The 17,406-nt window shown below is 38.5% G+C and overlaps 1 long non-coding RNA gene across 1 annotated transcript in view; it reads left to right on the forward strand.

Annotated features, from left to right (window-relative positions):
- Nucleotides 1–398: 398 nt before the first annotated feature.
- Nucleotides 399–17,406, forward strand: part of LOC124230105 (uncharacterized) — a 38,109-nt gene continuing 21,101 nt past the window's right edge. The window contains exon 1 of the long non-coding RNA XR_006886067.1: nt 399–441. This is a non-coding gene — a long non-coding RNA (uncharacterized LOC124230105). The remainder of the gene's footprint in view (nt 442–17,406) is intronic.

Here is a 17,406-nt window from a genome sequence, read left to right on the forward strand (position 1 = left end):
AAATGTAATCATATCATAATAGCGAAAGTAATTTATGCTTATTTTAGAAAACTTTGTAAGGAGTAAAGTACCATACTACTCAAATAATCCTTGTTAAAGTTGCTGCATTTATTTTATTTATCATTAACTTTTTATGTTCTAGAAATGTCTAATAAATCACCTATTAATAACACAAATGATGGTCCTTCAAAATTGAATACTATAAATCCATTAAAAAGTCATGTCTATATTTCCTTTTTAATTATCTGCAACATTCTTAATGGTTATTTTATATGTACATATATATTTTTTAAGCAATCCTAGATTAATAAGTAAACAGTTTATTGATCCTAGAATAATAAGTAACAAAGATAATAGGAGCATTTGTGTCATTACTGCTTTCGGTGAGAAGAACTCTAGTCTTCATTGACACTGAGAACAATGAAATAACTCCATTATTTGGTATGTTATTGACTAGTGGTTTTAGATTTTCTTTACCATGCTCCATAATTACTTCCTATTTCTATTTTCCTAAGTTCTTGATGTCTAGCTTGTTAAAATAAAAGATTTAGTGAAGGAATTTTAAAATATTGTTTCTGTAACTGTTGAACTGGTCACTTGTTTTATTTTTAAAAATTATCTGTTGTTTCTATTTTCAATTTTAAACCTACTTGTATTTGAAAATCTTATTAAGTTCAAATTCTTTTACCAGAGTACATCACCTGAAGAATTTAGCGTCCCTCTAGATCCCGTTAAAAGTTAAAAATTTAACTGCTGGGATAAAGTAGTGAGTACAGAGATTAGAACTCACGTTTACCATGAACCGGCGAGCCCCTCCTGTGCCTTGTCTGGGATCTCCCTCCCTCCCTGCCCCGCGGTCCAGAAAGTCCTGCCAGGCAGAAACCCGGAGTGATGGTGGGGCTCATCTCATTTGTTTTGCTTCTCTCAGGGATCACAGGGATCACTGTCTTGTATGTTGTCCAATATCTAAAAAGAGTTATTTTATAGATTTTGTCTAATTTTTCAGTTGTTTTTGGTGGGCAGGCAAGTTAGTTCAAATTACTACATTACGGCCGGAGGTGGAAATCTAACAGATACAATCTTAAGGCAAAATGCAGACAAGTTATATGTCTCAGTACTATTCCTTTTGTCCCATTGTAGCTGATATCTATTCCATTTGGACAACGGTTACGAGAGCTAGTGGGTGTTCTACTATATGGTAGACAAGACAGAAGGCTTCTCATAGTTCTATACTGATCATTTTACTGTCTTTAATCAGAAAGGAGCTTAAGATACAGACTGTTAGCTAGTTATTCCACAAAGGAAGACCTCAGCATCAATTAAATATAAATTGAAATAATATGTTGGACTCTCACTAATATTTAAATAATCAAGATTAATCCAACTAATAGATTGGTTTTGGGTAGTTAGGATAGATTTTTCAACTCACAATAATGGGGATTTGGGGTTAAATTAATTTAATTAATAAGCTAAATTAACATTTAATCTCCAAGAGGTGTTACACTGAGCTTCCTCCATGGATGAGATTAACCACTCACAAAATAAAAGAAAACAAACAAATCCTTTAGACTTAACAATAAAACTTCAGAAGGAAATTCTTTTCCTCACATTAGAAGATACAGAAGATACAGTCTTTACTGAGAACCTGTCCAAGGCCAATTATAAGAAAAAACGTTGTTCTCAGTCTGTCATCCCTACTGTAGTAGGACTACTTGTTTGTGATGACAACAAATGTGGTTGTTGACAAAAATGACAAGTCTTGACTAATAACTAAAGCAAGGAGTTTTCATTGTACCTGACAACTCAGAATATTTACACCGCAGTTTTTGCGAGAGTTTAATCATGGACTGACAATAATCTAGCCTCAGCCAGCATGACCTAAGGAAGCTGGTACTTGAGAGAATCTAGCAGACATGTATATTATTTCTCTATTGAAACTTATGCCCTGTCTTGGCGTCGACCCTGAGACTGGGGGCCTCTCGCCTACCTCGTCACACCTTCCCTCCCAAAAGCTTTCACGAAATTCTACTTCAGCTTTATCCTTGCTGTGCTCACAAAGGATGGTCTGAACGGAAGTTTTGTAATCACAATTTTACAACCACAGAATTGAAGTGATGTGTTATTTGGTGTGTCTTCCGCAAGGATTCATGTCTTAAATCCTGCTTGAGTTTCGTCCCAGGAAGTAGCACAGCCTACAGAGACAAACGTGTGTACTTTTGTTTGTCAGATAATGAAAAGAATGCAGTTCAACATGCTCCCCTTTGTGTTACAACTGGCAGAAAAAGTGGGGCTCAGTTCAGGCCACTTCCTTCAACCAAAGGACAATATCTACTTGCTTTTTGGTTCATGCGTATGTTTAAAGCTGTTTTATTCCTAGTTGCTCCATTTCATATTATGTTTACCTTGTAAGACAGTTTAAATGCTTCTGGAAGGATATGGAGTGTACATTCTAAAGTAAAAAGTGAATGTGAGAAGAGAGAGGCGTCTGGAGTGGGTGGCCTGGATTGATCACAGACTAAGAAGAGAAAACAGTGAGAGAAAGAAAGTGATTATAGGAATAATGGCTCATTCAGAAGTGTTGCATGAAGCCAAAAACATGAAGAACCAAGCAGGGACCCTGGGGTTTGGCCACTTTCCTGGGTCAGTGGATCAACGAAAAGGGAACCGGATCTCAGAGGTCTGAGAAATTCAATGTTAAGAAATAAGGCTCAGAGTAATAGATTGTCTATTTAATTAATTTAAAACATGAAACGTGGAAGAAACAAGAGATGTGAAACACTGTGGCTGGGTCACCTGTAAGCCAGGGCTCTGATTTAGAGTAGAGAAGAAACTCCTAATGTTGTATTTCACTTTGATTTCCCATTATCCAGCGCCAACCATGCGTGTGCTGTGACCTAAAAGCACTTGTTCTCTTTTAACTTAATTTTCTTTTAAAGCTTTCATGTTCAGGTGACTAAGAAAATATATGTTGTTTTGGGGGAGAATTTATTTTCACACGCTTCGGTGTAATTAAGTAACTGTCCAGAAAAAGTAACTTGCTAGTTTTCCCAGTCTTTTCAGGTATATAACTAGTTTTTGTTATAGCAGTGTGGTATTTTTTAACCCTTGAGTAGAGCTTGGAGAACAGCAGCAGGAAAAGCATAAAAAGGTTTGCCGCGATGAACTCCCCCACAGGCCGAGACTAGGATCAGGTTTGCCTGGGTGTCTGTGCTCAATAGACGATTGTTGGATGAGTCATAAGATGACTACCCAAGGGAGCGACTCAGTGTCAGTCATCTGTGGCCTGGAGAACAGCTGCTATCTGACAGTAGCATCTACGCCCCTGTGGGGGACAGACAACCTCATTTCTTCAGTGTGCTGATGATCGAACTTGAGAAACATCAGTCATATGGTCATGGCGCTGTTTTGGACCAGTGAACTGAGACATTTCTGCCTCTAACACTGGGCACAGCGTTTCATTAGAGGTAAGATGCACATGGCAGTGGGGGATGTCATCTTCTTTATGTTTTATCTGCTGTGCTTGGAATCTCCCCCGAGTGGCTCCCATTGGGGAAGCTAAGATAACACAGTACCTAGCATGACTTAGACAACTTGATTTCTGAGTATTTGCTACATGTGAAATAAGCAAAGAACTGGTGTCCTGGACATCAGGAGACCAGAGTTCTGGGCTCAGATTTGCCTCTCTCTTAGCTGAGGGCCAGCTCTGCCGGCTGAGTGCAAGTCACTGCAGCTTTCTGAGCTTCCTATGCTCTTCTGCTCAACCAGGAGGTTGCTTTTCTAATGTCTTTTCCAGCTCCAGAGGTTTATGATTCTATTTTTGGAAACAGGTCTGCAGTATTTCAGATACTCATCTGTACAGGATCCACTCATTCCTTGCTGAACTGAGAAACCGTCTATTATTAGTCACTTTCTTCCTGGAGAATTAGGCCAAATAAGGCCCCTGTTTGTCCTGTGTCCTTATTCTAGCATGCAGGTTCTCAGAAGATCTCCAGCACTTTAGGTGTGAGAAGCGAGCCTTCCATTCAGAGCCAGGTGGATTTAGAGTGTTCATAACTTTCTTTACTGAGATAAGTGCATGCATAACAGAATTGTCACATGCTTGTTTATGCGATCACTGTGTCTGCCAGCTGGATACAAAATGAAGAGAGTAAGACTGCATTTCACTGCCTCTGCAAAACAGAAAGTGCTTTCGTTGTTTTTAAAGTTTTCTGTGTCTGGCATACAACTGTGAGGTAGGAGTTTTATGCACAACCAGCAATATATCTGGGTTTTAAAAAAATCAAACAAAAAAGAATGACTCCTCTGTTCTTCTTGATGATTCCTAACAGGTACAGAGATAGATATTGGGGGAAGAATGAAGAAAGTGTTGTTTGCTTTTGCTTTTACTGGCATGTATTGACATTCTTTTTGAGATATTCATTAGAATGAAAGAATGGATTTAAACTGAAAGAATAAATTCCCACACCGACTTTAATTCTTTTCAATCCCCGCCTCCACTATCGAAGCATCTCCACTTGCCTCTCTGCTCGTCCCTTTCCAATCTTCCTCTCCAATGAGGATAAAAAGATAAAATTGTCCTTCTGGGCAGAGGGAATGGAGAATGCAAGACTGGAGCGAGGGCAGCCGATTAGGAAGTGATGGTGGTTGCATTAACCCGGGTAAGTGGTGATGAGAATCTGAATGAAGGCAAGGTCAGCAGGAATAGGAGGCAGTCGTTTTGAGAAATATCAGCTAAGCAGAAGGTCTAAATCGAGTGACAAGAAGAAATCCAGAGAGACTTCTAGCTTCTGGCTTGGAGAACTGGTGGGTGGTGGTAGCCGAACTATGGAGGAGGACAGCAGGTTTGGGGAGGGATGGTGAGGTCCCTGAGGAATACATATGGTTTGAGCTGCCTGAGTCTCTTTAAGTGGCGATGTCTAAGAGAAGGTTGAATACGTATGTCTACTGCTTAAAGAGATTTGCAGAGCTGTGAGCTCGATATTATTATTTCTATTTTTAAAGTCGGGCAGCTGAGCCAAAGAGGTTAATTCACTCAGCAAAGTAAATTTAACATATGTGGCAGATTGGGCCCTCAGTCACGTGTGTTCTGTTTTTCTTGGATTAAACAGCTGGAGTGAGTCTGTGAAACAAAGGGGGTGGGAATCTTCTGAGCAAGCAAAGGTTTTTCTCTGAAAACTCTATAGTTGAGTGTCTTCCTGGCATCAAAGGAAACTGTGAGAAAAATGAGAGTCTGGAAGAAGTTTCAATGCTAATGTATCATGACCTTTCACCTGCCTCCCCACCTATCCTCTTTCAAATTGCGTACTTACTGCCCTAGTGTCAACACACGTGCAGCAAACACAGGCGTTGCTGTGGGATCTGGGAGCTACACAGGCCTCGGCGGCTCTGGGGTTTGCTGATTCTACTTCCTATCAAATAAACCACTTTCATTTGATGCTGTGGTTCCTGTGGTTCCCATTCAGGTAGGGGGTCGGGAGAGTCTACAAGCAAAGCAACCTAACTCTTTCTGTTCTAGCACTGTTGGTGGCCAGATGGCTTCACTCTGTTCAATCTTTCCTCTCCAGACTCCTCCCTCACAGCCCCTATATTCCTCTTCCACTCAACACCAAATCTCCCCAACCCCAGCACTGACCACTTGGTTCCCTTGGTGACCAGCTTCCTACCTGTCCGCTCTTGGCTCCAGCTTACCCTAGAGATAGTGGGAGCTCCTGTACCGCGTAACCCTGATCTTAACCAAGAAGTTAACATGTCACTTCTAGACAGAGGGGGTCCTGCAAAGATTCCTTATTCCTACCCAGAGAAAAACTCTATCCCCTCTCCTAGCTACACATGGACTCGTGTACCAGGACTGCCTGACGTGTGATGGAACATCCGACCACTGCCACTCTACTTCCTCTTTATGAGGTGGTCATAGCAACTTTTAAAAAGTATTTTCCCCAACATTTTTCTTTGATTCTCGGTTCTTTGCTCTAAATTTTAGTTGTGCCACTGGCATAATCTCAATAGCATTTTTTTTTGTTTTAAGCCATTTCATTCCATTACCTACACTTTCATATTTTGAAGCTGCCATGGAAATTTTATAGATTAATTTTTAAAAGTGCCACAACAGTGAACGAAAGACAATGTCCTATAAGATCAGAATACAACAGTATTACTCTACATTTTCAGATCTCCTTGAATCTGATGATTTTGTAGGGCTTTGTGGAATACACGGTAAATGTAGCCTGGTTTGAAGTTTTTGGTGCCCATGCTGCCGTTTCTCATTAGCACCTTAGCAAGGGTTTTAGTAGCTATATGAAATGGGAGGCTCACTAATGCATGAAATAAGATAAAAATGCCCATTTTCAATTGATAAAGTTTAATGTAGATCTTCTTAGCATTGGGAAATGGGAAAGAGCATACTCCTGGTTAAGGTGAACAAAGAGCAGCTTCATCCCACTGAAAGGTATGATGCGAGATCTGTCAAGTAGGAAATGCACGAGGCAAGATGCGCAGAAAATTCACTCCAGGGCCCTTCCAGTAGTGTACAGCTTTTCTTCCAAAATAAATTCCAAGTCTTTTATTTGCCTGCTTTTATTTACTTCCACTACAAATTTTTTCTGATAATACTAGTCTTCTGCTGTAATCAGGGCTATGGTAAAACTTCAGTGGTCTTTATATAGCATTGTCTTGTTTGCATAGGATCAACCGGGCTTTAGCAAATAATGTCCTTCAGTGATGTGGGCAGAAATGATCTGGCAGGAGCCATGGTGATGGGGAATGTTCTGTCTGGGACACCTCACTCCCAGTTCATTGTTCAACCCATCAAGTGCCATTTCCTCTCTACTTAACAAATTGTATTGTTCTAATCTTACTATTTATTCCATTGGACTAATATGTCTATTCTTTCATGAAAGTCATACATGGCATGAAAATGTTTGGCTGTGATTAAAAATTGTTAACCTTCGCCTTTACTATAAATTAGTATATTTACTATAAATAATTTGCAAATGGTAGATTTGCAAATTATTTAAATAGGTCTGTCCCAGTCTCCTAGCCTTTGTACCGCTCTCTCTTTCCTTCTTTTTGGTTCAGACAGGGATGTAAGAAGAAGACATTGTGGGGCTTGGCCACTCGGTGGCTGAGTGGTTAAGTTCATGCACTCCACTTTGGGGCCCAGGATTTCGTCAGTTCGGATCCTGAGCACGGACCTAGCACTGCTCATCAAGCCATGCTGAGGCAGCATCCCACATAGCAAAACCAGAAGGACCTACAACAAGAGTACACAACTATTTACTAGGGGGCTTTGGGAAGAAGAAGAAGAAACAATGAAGATTGGCAACAGACGTTAGCTTCGGTGCCACTCTTTAAAAAAAAAAAAAAAGGAAGAAGACATCGTAAAATGGAATAAAAAGTGAGAAGGATGATGAGAACTTTCCTCTAAAATTTATATACAACAGGCAGCAGGAGGGCTTGTTTAAACACGGATTATTGCATCTCTCCCCTCCCCCAAAGTTTCTGATCCAATAGCCTGGAGTGGGGCTGATAATTTGCATTTCTATCAAGTTCCCAGGTAAGCTGAAATTGTGGTCTGGAGACACATTTTGAGAACCACTGCTCGAAGTCAAATGAAGTGTTGAGTTGAAATTCTTCTCTTGATCCCTTGCTTTTACCTTTTTGTGTCCACTCAATCCTTTCTCTTTAAATAGGTAGTGTCATCCTTGATGACACATGTCAGGAAAACATCAAAGTCCACATATCCTTAGCCGGTGCCACCTCAGCCCCTCACAGGTTCTTTCTCCATCTCCTCAGTGTGCACTCTCATACCCCTTTTGTCTCCATCTTTGGGCTTCCACTATCTCCCTCATCTTCTTGATGATTCCTTTCAGAAGAACTATCTTGGCTTGCCTCAGGAACTCTCCTTAAGGTCAAAATCCAGTGTTTTCACACTTCTATCTTATACAAAATAGGAGATAAGAGACACCTGGTCATTTCCCACTTCCTCATCTTGACTCTAGCACATGGATTGGAATTGATCAACGAATAGGCTGGATGCCCCAGATGGGTCTACACCTACTTTTTTCCCATTGGTGGGGGGGGTACTGAATTCTTGATTTATCTCTTTAGTTTCTTTTTTCCCCTAGGTCTGCACTTAAAAACAGGTGGCCATAGTCAAATACTTGAATAGAAAAGCAAACCTAGGGAAATAAAAATTAAGCTAGCTATTGCCCAGATGCAATAATCTTGCTGGACCTCTGGGCTCTTTCCTCACATTATGCAGTTTGCATGCACCACATAGCAGAACATATAATAATATGATAAATAATTATGATTGCTGTAATTTACTGAATGTTTTAATAGCTGCCGGGAGTAGACTACTGTTTTCCCATGCTTTCTCCCCGAAACCTCCCAACTCCACAAGGCAGGTATCACTATATTTTTCACGGAGAAAAGTGAACGTTAGAAATTTAGTTTGCTCAAGATCCTTCAGTTAGTAACTGGCAGCACTGACATTCGTGTTCAGATCCATCTCATTTCAAAGTCCATCACATTCTCAATTCTGTCATGTGCAGGTCACCAGGATACTTTAAAAAATAGAATGACTTTGAGAAGGAAAAACAATTTTGCAGTGGGAAGGTAACTGCAGCTAATGTTAAGTGATTTGGCAACTAATAATAGTAATAATAAATATCAATAACATGTTCTGTGTGCTAGCTATGTTCCAGCCTACTTGCTTTGCATGATTTTTCTCGTTTAATCTTCCGAACTACAGTCCAATGCAGGCACTTTTATTATCCCCATTTCACAGATGTGGAAAGGGAGACTCAGAAATATTAAATGAATTTCCTCAGGATTCCGTGTCCCCTTAGACTAATATTTGAGTCACAAGGGCAAGCAACTTTGAACACACATTGTGAGAAAGTACGAGAAGTGCTGACCCGCCCCTGAGAAGAGCTTAGAACTGGGCCTGACTCTGGCACCAGTCACATCAAAGCTTGCATTTGTATAGTTCTTTCCAGTTTTAATGACTTTGATGTGCATTTCAATGTAATCAGTTTACTCTCTGACCCTGTCCGAGTTTCACAAACTTCTTTGGCCTCAGTTTCCTCATCTGTAAAATAGGGTGTTGAGATGATAGGTGATTTCCATGTTACCAGTGCCAACATTCCCTAATTATGTGAATTAGAGGAAGTTTTATGAATATTTTCCACAATTCCAAATTCTTGCTTTCATTTCTAGAGGAGCAGAAGATGAGACATTCTTACTATTGTTTCATAATAAACTTTTACTCACACAAGTCTATAAGTTTTTAATTAAGAATATAAAGCATGCTCATATAAAAGCAAATAGTACAAAATTCTAAAGCATAAAAATCCCCTTTCTACCCCTATGCTCATCCTCCCCATCTCATCCCCAGAAAAAATAATTCTTAAATTTGTATAGATTCTTTAAAATAAATTCTACACAAAAAAATCCATTTACAAAGTTTCTCTGACACTCAGACTTCCTTATATCTAAGGGGTGAGTAAAACAGAAAAACATTCTGGAATAGTGGTGGGCATGTGTTTTGTGGATGTGTGTGCCCAAAGAAAACCAAAACAAAACCTAATCAAGTCTAATCACTGGGAACACATTGATTTGGGGGAAAAAAAACAAAACTGGCTTCAGCATCTTTTCCCCCTTATGGGTGGCTCAGAGTCTTCTGGAAACGAAGCAATGGGAGCACCTTATCTGTAGGTAGCCCAGCTCCACCCAGGGAGGCAGGTTCAGGCAGCAGTCATAGCGGCCAAGAGCCAGGCCCTGGAGCCAGACCATCTGGATTTGAATCTCATTGCTGACACTTACTACCTGTGTGCTTTTGGGCAACTTACCTCATTTGGCTCAGTTTCCCCATTTTAAGGTTGTTTTGAATATTAAGTAAATTAATATTTAAGAATTTCAAGCAGTGCCTAGAATATAGTCAGCATCATATAAGGGGCTATTAAATACAATAAACAATTGAGAATCACTTAAACTATTTCTGGTAGATCATCTGTTCGCTGTTGTTCCTGAATCTCTTGCAAGGGGCTTGGCAAATTTTAGTTGCTTGATTAACATTTGTGAATGAACAGTACTTGAGTACATCCAGAGTTAGGGATGAGAACTCCATGAATAAACTCATTTCCTAGTTGGATAGCTCTAGATAACAGGAAATATTTTCCTCTGGTGAGTCAAGAGCTGCACCTCCTCTAATTTCTACCAGTTGTTCCTAGTTCCAAATTTTGCAGCAATGGAGTCACTGGAGTCCTTACAACTCTAGCCCATTCAATTGGCGGCATCTCTTCACATATTTTGAGGATCGATTGTGTACTCTTTCTCTTTTTTAGGGCCGAGCATTTCTCAATAGTTATTCTGTAGTCTGGCATCCAGGCACCTTGTCATATCGACAGAATTTTCCTTTCAGAAATTTCCCTCCCCTGACTTTAGCCTACTCATCAAATTTTTGTGCTATTTCGGAATCCTCAATGTGACATCCCAATTGACTAGAGATTTTTTGTTTAACTTCACCCAATAAAGTCTTACTTGACCATGATCTATTCTTAAAGACTCGTTTCTATGATAATGTGATGAATTAATTCAACTTAAATTATTTATGCCTCGTAGAGGTTTCCTTTAATATCTAGAGGTAAACAATAAATAATTATCACAAATACATTGGGGTTTTAGTATATTTGGTTTTTGTTTTCCTCGTTCTGTAAATTAGTGATTAAGACATAAGAATAAATAGTTGTGGGCTTTGGAGTCAGGCAGCCTTAAGTTTTCATCGCCAGCTGTGTTGTCACGGACAGTGTGCTTGTTCAAGCTTTATAAGGCATTCGAAAGAATCACATGCTTTAATGTGTGTGAGAGCAATTAGCTCAGGACTCGCCGCATGGGAGGGCAGTTAAGAATTTTAGTTGTCCTCCAATGTGTCTGTCAAAGGTGTCTCTAGTTCCTTATTTTCAACAGACCTTAGACAGAGCCCTGATCATTTTTTGCCTAGATGATTGTGTTTCCTTCCCTCCTTCCAGTCTTTCCTCTACATTGCTACCAGAATTTCTAAAATCCAGATTTTGTCGTATTACTGTCCTTCTTAGAAACCTCTGGTGACTTCTATCTCTTAAAGAAGAAAACCATTTTTGTTTAACCAGATTCATGACTAGATTTTCAACTTATCTTCCTGGCTCATTATCTGCCCATTTTTCTTCTTCTGTTGTATACTCTAGTCACATCCGACAGTCGGGCAAAGCTGCCATATAACAGTCGCTTTCATATCTTTGGATCTTGGCATGTGTAGTTTCTTTAATCTAGAATGCCTTCTATTCTCTGCTTTATAATAACACTTTACCAAATCCTTCTTATTCTGTGTTTGATCCAAATGCCGCCTCCTCTCTAAAGCCATCTCTGAGCCTCCCAGACAGAAGTCATTGTTTCTTTTTCATATTGACTTAGCACATTCATACCTCTTTGGACATATAAATCCTTGTATTTTAGCTATTTGTTTGAGTGTAATTGTAGTTATAATAACATTTTATTTTGTATCGTACAGTCATAAAATATTTCTACTTGCATTTGATCTTCACAATCATTCTGCAAATCATAACTCCCATTTTATATATGAATAAAGTTGGAAACAAAAGAGTCTGTTGAATATGGTAGCACCTCAATAAAAACTTAGATAGCATTTCTTTAGACTTACCATGTATGAAGCATTATTCTAAGTGCCTTATAGGTATTAAATCAATTAATTCTTTACCATAGCCCCATAAGGTGTGTGCTAGTACTGTATTTCATTGATTTAAGATATATCTTGTTCAGAGACAAAGAGGGGCAATATATAATGATCAAAGGGACACTCCATCAAGAAGAAATGACGCTTATAAATATGCACCCAACACAGGAGCACCAAAGTTCATAAAACAACTATTAGCAAACCTAAAAGAAGATATCAAAAATAGCACAATAATAGCAGGGGACCTCAACACTACACTCATATCATTGGACAGATCATCCAGACGGAAAATCAACAAGGGAACAGTGGAATTAAATGAAAAGCTAAAACAATTGGACTTAATAGACATATATAGAACACTCTATCAAAAAACAGCAGAATACACATTCCTCTCATGTATGCGTGGAACATTCCCAAGCATAGACCCTATGTTGGGAAACAAGGCAAGCCTCTACAAATTTTATAAAATTGAAATAATAATAAGCACCTTCTCCTATCATAATGCTACAAAGCTAGAAATTAATTACAAGAAAAAAGCTGAGAAAGGGACAAAGATGTGGAGATTAAACAATATGCTATTGAACAAGAAATGGATCATTGAAGAAATTAAAGAAGAAGTCAAAAAATATCTGGAGACAAATGAAAATGATAACATGCCATACCAACTCATATGGGATACAGCAAAAGCTGTATTAAGAGGGAAATTCTTCACAATACAGGCACATCTTAACAAACAAGAAAAATCCCAAATAAGCAATCTCAAATTACACCTAACTGAATTAGAGAAAGAAGAACAAACAAAGCCCAAAGTCAGCAGAAGGAGAGGAATAATAAAAATCAGAGCAGAAATAAATGCTATTGAAACAAAAAAGGCAGTAGAAAGGATCAACGAAACAAAGAGCTGGTTCTTTGAGAAGATAAATAAAATTGACAAACCCATAGCCAGACTTACAAAGAAAAAAAGAGAGAAAGCTCAAATAAACAAAATCAGAAATGAAAGAGGAGAAATAACAACAGACTCCACAGAAATACAACGGATTAGAAGAGAATACTATGAAAAACTATATGCCAACAAAATGGATAACCTAGAGAAAATGGATAAATTCTTAGACTCTTACAACCTCCCAAAGCTAAGTCAAGAAGAAACAGACAATCTGAACAGACCAATCACAAGGAAAGAGATTGAAACAGCAATCAAAAGCATCCCAAAGAATAAAATCCCAGGACCAGACTGCTTTCCTGGGGAATTCTACCAAACTTTCAGAGGGGATTTAATACATATACTTTTCAAGCTATTCTAAAAAATTAGGGCAGATGGAACACTTCCTAACACATTCGACGAGGCCAACATCACTCCGATACCAAAGTCTGACAAGGACAGCACAAAAAAGGAGAACTACAGGCCAATATCACTGATGAACATAGATATAAAAATTATCAACAAAATTTTGGCAACCGAAATTCAGGAATACATCAAAAGGATCATACATCATGATCAAGTGGGATACATACCAGGGACACAGGGATGGTTCAACATCCACAAATCAATCAACGTAATACACCACATCAACAAATTGAGGAATAAAAACCACATTATCATCTCAATAGATGCAGAGAAAGCATTTGACAAGATCCAATAGCCATTTATGATAAAAACTCTTAACAAAATGGGGATAGAAGGAAGTTATCTCAACATAATAAAGGCCATATATGACAAACACACAGCCAACATCATACTCAATGGGCAAACACTGAGTGCCATCCCCATGAGAACAGGAATGAGACAAGGATGCCCTCTATCACCACTCTTATTTAAAATAGTACTGGAGGTTTTGGCCAGAGCAATTAGGCAAGAGAAAGGAATAAAAGGAATCCAAATAGGGAGTGAAGAAGTGAAACTCTCGCTGTTTGCAGAGGACATTATCTTATATATAGAAAACTCCAAAGAATCCATTGGAAAACTATTAGAAATAATCAACAACTACAGCAAAGTTGCCTGCTTGCATCATACATTAACTTACGTAAATTAGAAGCATTTCTATACTGTAATAACAAACTAACAGAAAAAGAACTCAAGAACACAATACCATTCATAATCTCAACAAAAAGAATAAAATACCTTGGAGTGAATTTAACAAAGGAAGTGAAAGACCTATGCAACAAAAACTATAAGACTTTCCTAAAAGAAATGGATGACAACATAAAGAGATAGAAAGACATTCCATGTACATGGATTGGAAGAATAAACATAGTTAAAATGTCCATACTACCTAAAGCAATCTACAGATTCAACACAATCCCAATCAGAATCCCAATGACATTCTTTACAGAAATAGAACAAAGAATCCTAAAATTCATATGGGGCAACAAAAGACCCTGAATTGCTAAAGCAATCCTGAGAAAGAAGAACAAAGCTGGAGGCATCACAATCCCTGACTTCAAAACCTACCACAAAGCTACAGTAATCAAAACAGCATTGTACTGGTATAAAACAGGTGCACAGATCAATGGAACAGAACTGAAAGCCCAGAAATAAAACCACACATCTATGGACAGCTAATCTTCGACAAAGGAGCTGAGGGCATACAACAGAGAAAAGAAAGTCTCTTCAACAAACGGTGCTGGGAAAACTGGAAAGCCACATGTAAAAGAATGAAAATTGACCATTCTTTTTCACCATTCACCAAAATAAACTCAAAATGGATCAAAGACCTAAAGGTAAGACCTGAAACCATAAGGCTTCTAGAAGAAAATACAGGCAGTACACTCTTTGACATCAGTATTTAAAGGATTTTTTCAGACACCATGTCTTCTCAGACAAGGGAAATTATAGAAAGAATAAACAAATGGGACTTCATCAGACTAAAGAGCTTCTTCAAGGCAAGGGAAAACAGGATTGAAACAAAAAAACAATCCACCAAGTGGGAAAAAATATTTGCAAGTCATATATCTGACGAAGAGTTAATCTCCATAATATCTAAAGAACTCACACAACACAAAAACAAAAAAATCAAACAACACAATCAAAAAATGGGCCGGGGACATGAACAGACATTTCTCCAAAGAAGATATATGGATGGCCAATAGGCACATGAAAAGATGTTCATCACCACTGATTATCAGGGAAATGCAAAACAAAACTATACTAAAATATCATGTTACACCCATTAGAATGGCAAAAATAACCAAAACAAAAAGTAACAAATGGTGGAGAGGTTGTGGAGAAAAGGGAACCCTCATACACTGCTAGTGGGAATGCAAACTGGTGCATTCCCACTATGGAATGCCACTATGGAAAACAGTATCAAGATTTCTCAAAAAATTAAGAATAGAAATACCATATGACCCAGCCATCCCACTACTGGGTATCTATCCAAAGAACCTGAAATCAGCAATTCCAAAAGTCCCATGCACCCCTATGTTCATTGCAGCATTATTTACAATAGCCAAGACGTGGAAGCAACCTAAGTGACCATCAACTGATGACTGGATAAAGAAGATATGGTATCTATATACAATGGAATACTACTCAGCCATAAAAAATGATAAAATCATCCCATTTACAACAACATGGATGGACCTTGAGAGTATTATGCTAAGTGAAATAAGCCAGATAGAGAAAGACAATCTCTGTACGACTCCACTCATGTGGAAGGAAGTTAAACATGTAGACAAAGAGAACAGATCAGTGGTTATTAGGGGACAGGGGTGGTGGGGGGTGGGCACAAAGGGTGAAGTGGTACACCTACAACACGACTGACAAACAATAATGTACATCTGAAATTTCACAGGTTGTAAACTATCATAATCTCAATTAAAAGTTAAAAAAAGTGGTGTCAACCAGGTTTCTCTACTGTAAAGTTACCATTTCTTTTCTTTGAAATTAATCAATATAACTTGGGTAGATTGAAAAAAAAGATATATCTTGTTCAGTTAGCTATTGCTGTATAACAAAACTCGCCAAGACATAATCACTTAAAATAGTAAATATTCTTGCTGGCGAGCCTACAGGGTGGTTTTGATCATCTGGGTGGGCTCAGGCGGTCTCACATAAGCTTCCTCAGGCATCTGTGTTCAGCTGGCGGGTAGGCTGGGAGCTGTGTGATCTAGCAAGCCCTGGGTTAGGATGAATTGCTTCTGCTGCCTAATGGTCTCTCAGCTTCCCAGCAGTTTAGCAGTGGGTTATTTTCCTGGAAATGGCAGAGTTCAAGGACCAAGTGAAAGCGTGCAAGGCCTCTTACGCCTAGGTTTGCAACAGATACAGCATTATGTCTGTCATATTGTGTTGGCCCAAACAGAGGCAAGCAGAGATTCAAGTGTTGGGGAAATAGACTTGATGGGAAGAGCTGCAAAGTCATGTAGCAAAGGATGTGGATTCAGGGAAGGGAAGAATTGGGGCCATGCTTGCAGTCAATCCCCCACACCCTTTTTTTTCCCTGCCTTATAACATCTCTGAAATTGGTCTTTTAATCAATACTGTCTTGGAGTGGCTTCAGCTTGGATTTCCATCAAATTCTTCCAGAGACAATTTGTGTTTGCTCCTGCCAGTCATCTGGAGTAGGACCAACCTAAGGCCACTTTCAATTAAATTCTCTTTTGAGGTTTTTCAGACCATACCAATGGTGTTCTTTCAGCCTACTGAACTTGTTGGATATGGCTTCTTTTCATATTGTAGCGACATATTTTTTCCCCTCTCTGCACTCTGTGCCAAGGTGGAGGCATGTTAGTTTTCTGGTACCTTTCTGTGTGTTGTCTTTTTCTCCCGTTCTTCACATTGAGGTCATAACCCTTCAGTATATCCACTTTACATAAGGTCTTCTTTTTAACTCCAGATGTTGGGTGATATTGCTTTTGTAGTAGTACATAAAATAATGGTGTGTCTTACAATCAAAGACATCTCAGATAAAGTATGGTATCTCTCTACTTTAAAGATGAGGAATTTGAGCCATGGTGAGTTTAAGTTTCCAAAGACCTTTTGGACACAGCTGTTAAATAAAAGAAGAAGGATTGGAGCCCAGATGCTCTGGCTGCAAAACCCCTACTACTAACCACTGCTATTGTTGAATTCTGGAACTGCCTATTTAAGTAAAAAAATGCATCATAACTTAGAAATTTTCCTTATATTGTGCCTTTTATCACCAGTTGTCTTGACAGCTCTTTCTGACAGTAGATGAGGGTTACATAATAAATAATTTAACATGCATATACATGTATAAAGGATCAGAAATAAATAAATAATATGCTGCTTCATCCAGGCAATACCCATAATTTTATTAGTGACCTAACTTTATGAGGTTAATAGTATATGTGGTTCAAGATCTGAAGTAAGTCCATTAAGAGAGACTTTCTAGCAGTTTTTAAAAAACATCTCTACAATCACCTTTTATAATTAGTTCTGTCTCCATCCTCATAATACTGGGTGCCCCCAAGACAACCAGGCCCATCACTTTATCTTTTGTCTAATAGCTGTGTCTATCTACTAAATTATTCACGCTTAAGAACAGAGGCCACATAATTATTTGACTCACCCAAACTCTTTTCATTTAAATAGTTCATGTATAGTGGACAACCAACAAATGGTAATTAAAAGGTAATGAATTAAAAATCCCAATAATAAGAACACTTTTATCTACCGTTGGAAAATCTATGATTTCGAAATTTTAATATTTAGTTTT

The sequence above is a fragment of the Equus quagga genome, chromosome 1 (genome assembly GCF_021613505.1).
Source record: "Equus quagga isolate Etosha38 chromosome 1, UCLA_HA_Equagga_1.0, whole genome shotgun sequence".
Lineage (NCBI taxonomy): Eukaryota > Metazoa > Chordata > Mammalia > Perissodactyla > Equidae > Equus > Equus quagga.